Source organism: Pelophylax lessonae (genome assembly GCF_965119305.1).
Source record: "Pelophylax lessonae genome assembly, chromosome: 6".
Classification (NCBI taxonomy): domain Eukaryota; kingdom Metazoa; phylum Chordata; class Amphibia; order Anura; family Ranidae; genus Pelophylax; species Pelophylax lessonae.
This window is the reverse complement of record NC_138773.1, coordinates 272,326,335-272,332,549: the sequence shown is the minus strand read 5'-3', so window position 1 is coordinate 272,332,549 and position 6,215 is coordinate 272,326,335.

Below are 6,215 nucleotides of genomic sequence, written 5' to 3'. Positions count from 1 at the left end.
TATGTGAAGATTACCTTGGAACGAAGCCTTCCAGCTTTACCCGGTCTTCCTTTTTGGTTTGTGGACTCTGGCTGTGTGAGTGGCTGGAGCCGCGATGACATCACTTCCTTGCCAATTATGGCACAGGACTCTGAAGGAACAGCCCGAATGGCCGTTGCTTCAGAGCGCATGCTCCGCTGACGTCACCGGCTGCTGTTACAGTAAATATCTCCTAAACTGTGCATGTTTAAGAGATATTTACAGTACCTATAAGTAAGCCTTATTATAGGCTTAACCATTGGTGCAAATTATGCATGGGAGTTTACTCCCACTTTAAAGGCTCTTGAGAGATGTAGTTCTGGGGGGTGTGCCTATGTTAGTAGTAACTGACATGGGGGAATCCTGCTCTGCTCATAGTAGCTCCCATTGCAAGAATTTCTACATTAGAGCATATTTGCATCTCAAACCATCCATGTGCATAAGCACATTGTTATTAACGTAGGCATACAAAGAGGGGCAGAGAGAAGTAGGGGAAGGGCTGACAACAATGTCTGAGACTGCAATGCAGCAGCGGTAGTTGTCAGCCAACCACAAGAAATTAATAGCTTACTGAATTGCTGATTAGGTTTTTTTCTTTTTCTTTTTTGCACTTGCATAAGGAGATAAAACATGCAGTTTTTTTTTTTTTATTTTGCTCACACATACACTTACATTTTATAGGTAGCCTTGGGACACACTGCTACTGAGCGATGCCACTTTATTTCCTAGTAAAGCTACAGTCACAATGCAAAGTGGCTATGCTATTGCTTATTTATGTCACTGTTTTCTACTCAACAATAATGGTTCATTCATCACACAAAATAATTGTTCCCATTAAGTAAAGGCAATGCACATTTTCTGGGCTCCACAGAAAAATATCTTTCGTCTTTTTATTGTCATTGATGGTTGCTCAATTCTATAATGTAAGCTTTTAGAGTAACTATTCACTAATGGTGCTATATAAGCAAAATGCTATAATACTGCACATTCTGTTATTTACCTGTTATTCTTGCTATAGATAAAAGTAACCTGCCTATAAAAAGCGTTATTTTTATACATGTGTCAGCCAAACCTTTTATCTATGTGTGGTTGTTTTTTTAACTCTTGGTGCTGTAAAAATTGTATTGTTTTTGTGAAATGTATATATTGATGATATTTAGTACTGTATACTTAATATGTACTGTATATACAATATAATAATATGTAATAAAGACATTTTAGCTATTGGAGAATTTGTGCGAGTATTAAAGTAATACTAAAGGCTCATTTTTTTGTTGTAATATACCAAACATGCCATACATACTTGTTCTGTTATATTAAAGGAACAGTTCCTTCAATATAACTGTTGTATACAGGTGTAGGTGAGCACTATAGGGTCAGCAGCAATATCACATAGATTTTTTTTACACTAGCATATATTTGTGCTGGAGGACTTCACGATTTAGTTTATTTACTTACCTGCTCTGTGCAATGATTTTGCACAGAGCAGCCCCGATCCCCCTCCCTGGGTCCCCCCGCCATCACTCCTGGCTCCCCCCTCCTCCCACTGAATGCTCTATCGTCAGCTGCTAGTTATGGGGGCACTCGGCGTGCTTGCTCCCAAGCCCTGCTCTGTGTCCATAAGATACACAGTGGGACTCGTCCCCACCCCCTGCACCCTCCTCACTGGCTCTGATTGATAGCAGCAGGAGCCAATGGCTCCCACAGTTGCATTTGAGCCAATGAGGAGCGAGAGAACCAAAAGAGCTTCAGCTCTCGTGCACTAGCATCACTGGATTGAGATTGGGCTCAGGTATGTATTTAGGGGGGGGCTGTGGGGGTTGCTGCATGCAGAAGGTTAATGCATGCAATGCAGTAAGGTAAAAAAAAAAAACTACCTTTAGAACCACTTAAAGGGGCTTATGTGAATGATGAGCAAAAAATTTGGGGGAGCATACCCATGTATTTCTAAAGCTGGTGCAGCTATGAACCAAAAGACATGTATATTAAAAAAGAATAGCGCACACATGCAAAAGAAATTACCAAATTTGAAGACCATCCATAAATAAAAATGGGGATTTGGTCCGACCATATGGCCATATAGTGCTCAAGCCCACCACTACGTCAAAGTACCCCATTCTCAGTGGGTCCTACACTATCCATGAAAAAGAGATGAATCCAGCCTTTCTAACCCTGGATTCAATTTGGCAAAAGAAATTACCAAATTTGAAGACAATCCATAAATAAAAATGGGGATTTTTTATTTATGGAATGTGAATGATATGTATTCAAGAAGCACAAAAACCAAGGAATTAAGAAAAACTGGAGGGATTGCCGTCTTAACCAATTCGTTCCCAGCTGTCTTTTTAGATTTTGGTTAGAAAATCAAAGCAAGTTTTTGATGTATTGCATGAAATATTTTAATTATTGTAAAATCCTTTTGATGATTGTAAAATCTTTTCTAACCTTAAACTGCATAAAGGGTTCTATACCGTCAGAGCAGTAAGGATGTGGAATTCTCTTCCACAAGCAGTGGTATCAGCAAGGAGCATCAATAGTTTCAAAAAACTTTTCGATGGGCACATTAACGACCACAACATACAGGGGTACACAATGTACTAAACACGCACACTCATCATAGGAACTGGATGGACTGGTGTCTTTTTTCAACCTTGCTAACTATGTAACTTAGTAAATGTAAAAAACACCCCACAATCTCATGGGTAATGTTGGGGCCTTATTAAAGTGAACCTGTAGAGTTGCTGTATTTATCTGACAATGGTTTTGTATTTGTGTCCATCCAGTTCAACTCTGCTACACTGCCCAGCCCTGACTGGAAGGGTACTTTATATTTTTTTTCCACTGCAGTTAAGTATTATTTATAGGTTTTGTCCCTCCCCTAACCTGTGAAAGGAAAATGGCAGACTGATAAGTTTGTCTGTTATTTATCAGCATGTTCCTTGTTATCACATAAGCATTGCATTACAACTGCTTCTACCATTCTGAGTTCTGCCATACAGGGGAAATGCAAAAGAAGATACAAAGTCAAATTCGGGTACTTACAAAGTATGCATATAAACGTGGGAGTATGCATATAAACGTTTTTTTTTTTTGTACTTGCCATAAAATACCTTTGTCCGTTGCTCATTGAGTGACAGGAACTTCTAGAATCAACACCATGGGATGTCCGAAAGGAGTCCAGTGGCCAAATACTCAGAACCTGTCCCTGGGTTCTAGCAGTTATAAAGATGAGGCTGTCATTATGCTTTACAGGAATCCCCCTAGTACAGCAAGTCTAGAGCAGAGAGCCTACAGAGCCTGTGGGGGAGATCAGGGTCAATCTGATCTGGAATAGGCATTTACAGTGAATCCAAAGATTTCTTGAGATCAGGCCTGACACATGTAGTAGAGCCCTGTGCTGAGAAGAAACAATTAACAATATTCTCATAATTTAGGATTTCTGGCTAGTTGGCTGTCTGGAGAGACTTTCAGGATTTTAGACAGCTGGCCTTAATTTATCAGTAGCGATTGATTGAACAAAAATACAAACCAGGCATCTTTAACCATCAGAGCTGGAGAAAGACACGTATCCTACTTAGGACTGAGCGGGTATGGTACTGGAGGGTTATGGCATATTGGAGCGGGCCCTCCAGAGTAACCCCTAAAAATAATTTCAGGTTTCTGGGAACCCTTACTAACACCAATTAATCAGGAGGTCAATGGCAAAAAATGTTCAGTAGAAGTAATGAACCTTTACAGTGGTGGTTAGAATGCCGCCCTTACAGCTAAAAAGACCATTGATGTCATGCTGCTGGCTTCGCCAAGTGTCGTTGGCCCTGGAACTATGCAGGTGCCATAATATGGGAGGTCAAGCAGCCAAAGCTCAAGGAACCCCTAGCAACCTCTGGAGGAACCCTAGTTGCGAATTTCTGATCTAGTGTCTCATACTCCTGTAGGTGGGAAAATAATTACTGTAGAAATGTTGTGTCCTTTAGTGAAAGATATAGAACAATACATTTAATAATGTCATAATAAAAATCTGCATTCATTTGTGTCTTTTACATATATATATATATATATATATATATATATATATATATACATATACCCAAACACTGTACAATTACTGTAGGTATTTACCTAAAGTTCATCTTTAAGTGAAAGGGTTTTATTTGTGTAGCACCCGACAAGGTAGGTGCTAGGCAAAGTATAGTGGGCCTTGGCTGCCTAAAAGCAGGGCCATGATTTTAGCTTAGTCTCCCAGGTGTTGCTATTGAGACTGGGGAGTCTCCCCACTGGCTTCATAAGAAGGGTTCTCATTGGGCAGTGGAGAAAACCCAATCAGTGGCACATCCAGGCCTGTATCTACACCAGAAAGGCAGATTCTGCCGCACAGGATTCTAGGAGTGGGTAAAAGTTTAAAGGGAACGCATGACTCAGTGTGGCAGGCGCAGCACTACAAAGTGCCTTATGCGCTGTGGCATTAGAAGAATTGGATTTCTCTGACTTCAGTCTAACCAGACCGTCTGTTACTCTATAAATTCCTCCAATATCGTTCTATGGAAAGCAGTAGGTTTAAAAAGCACACCAAACGCTTAAAATATCTTCTTTATTAACTTCAACCTTTTCTTCATAGATAACAGTGACACTTTTGCAGCAGACAGTCCATGTACAACATGTGCTGAATAAAGTATAACAAAATAGTGGATATATTTCTTTCTCTATTGCTGTTTGCTGTTTGAGTTTGTTTGCTTAGGTTTGGTTTTGAGTTGTTAGAGTTGTTTGGATTTGTTTGATAGTTTGAATTCGATATAACTTTTGAAGTTTGATAGTTTTTTTGTTTGGTGGAACTACAAGTGAACACATAACTAGTTCAGTATACAGCTCTAATCACATTACTAACAATAGGAACATGTATAACTGTTAATTACCTATTTTTGGCCACTTGCTTCCATAAAACTGCTCTGTGGATCTGTGTGTCTGTTCAGTTCTCTTGCTCTGTAGTGGAAAATGAGAAGGTTGGCTGAAGGCTGAGGCTTCAGAGAAAAAATGGGTGTAAGGCTGGCTGTAATTGGCCAAGACTGTTGCTGAGTGTGAGATTGGCTGTGATTGGCCACAAACTCCTTATGGGTAATAAAGTTTAACTCTGTGCTTTCTGGTTTAAATTCTGCTGTGTCTGAGCTTACCTTACAGGCATATAAATGAATCTTACAGGCAAATTTCCTTTTGCTTCTGTGAACACAACATACAACTGTTATGTGACATCCAAACATGAAATCACAGTAAATAACTCTGCTTTTGTCTCTCACATATAAACATATGCACTGTATTGAGGTTATTAGCAGGTCTAGCTGTATATGCATGTAGGTCATATTAGCAACCTAGGACAGGTTCTAGTTGGCCAGCTACACTCAGAGTCCCAGGAGGGAGAGTACGACTGTCTCTCCTCCTGTCAGAAGGATCGGGTGTTTCCGGGTGGCTGAGCTGAGCTGCAGAGAGGATCCAGTGTGCTGAGGACCAGCGAAGTTGATGGGGCCCAGTTTCAGGAAAGCATTCCAAGTTCATGAGTACTGTAACTGCCCCTGGGGGTCTGTCTAGCTGAGAGGGGACCGCTCCGGTGAAGGTCCAAGGGATCCAGGAGTTAGCTAGCGGTAAAAGGGGGTGCCAGAGGACCCTGAAGTGTCAGAGGGGGTGCCTAGTGAGAGGACCCTGAAAGTGTAAAGGGGGCACCAGCGGTTGGGCCCTGAAGAGTTGAGTGTGCAGTGCGCAGTGTGCAGTGCATGGTGTTGAGAGTTGCAGCACAAGCAGTTACAAGGAGCTACCTCAGCCAGTGAAGGGCTGGAGGGAGCTGTTCACAGGACTTTTGAACTAAACGCAGTGTCAAGAGTCAAGTCTTACTACAGTCCAGGATCTTTTGAGTTAACCAGAGGGTTAAAAGCCAAGTTCTAGCACAGTCCAGCAAGACAGCATTTTTTAAGCGCCGGTAAGCATTGGTCAGCATTCAGCTGGCGTCAAGACATCGCTGACAGGCATTTTTCTGCAAAGTGTCCCAGTTTACCTAGTTGGAAAAGATTAATTCGGAGTCTGTGTTTTAACCTGGAATCTTGCCAACATCCCTAGTGAATATTGAACAGTGAAAAACCCCTGAGGAGTGGGACTTTAAATGGCAAGAACCAGGACTTGAGTATGAAAGTAAATAAATTTTATTACAAATGTTA